Below are 315 nucleotides of genomic sequence, written 5' to 3' on the forward strand. Positions count from 1 at the left end.
ATTAAGCTCCTCATACTGTTGCGCTTTTCTGTTTCTGCGTATGCCTTTGTGCACGTGTGCGTGTGTGTATGCCAATGCAACCATGACGCAGCATGTGCCAAACACACGACATATTTACACTCTCCAGTGGATTACACCGAGCGTATTAGTTCGCGACCCTCCACCGCGCGCTCCACTTCCGGGAAGAGGCCAGGCCTGGGATCCTCGGGTACAGGTGCCATAGGGCATAGGGCATTGGGCACTGTGTGCTGGGCGGGGCATAGGGTCAGCTGGGAGGGGAGGGGTAGGTTAAGTAGATTTGCTTCCGCGTAGGCT

General features: G+C 55.9%; 1 protein-coding gene across 2 annotated transcripts in view; it reads left to right on the plus strand.

Annotated features, from left to right (window-relative positions):
* The window catches only part of LOC119590799 (transcriptional enhancer factor TEF-1-like), a gene marked incomplete in the record, with an annotated part of 156884 nt that overhangs the window by 42007 nt on the left and 114562 nt on the right, over positions 1-315 (plus strand).

The sequence above is a fragment of the Penaeus monodon genome, chromosome 27, assembly GCF_015228065.2.
Source record: "Penaeus monodon isolate SGIC_2016 chromosome 27, NSTDA_Pmon_1, whole genome shotgun sequence".
Taxonomy (NCBI): Eukaryota; Metazoa; Arthropoda; class Malacostraca; order Decapoda; family Penaeidae; genus Penaeus; species Penaeus monodon.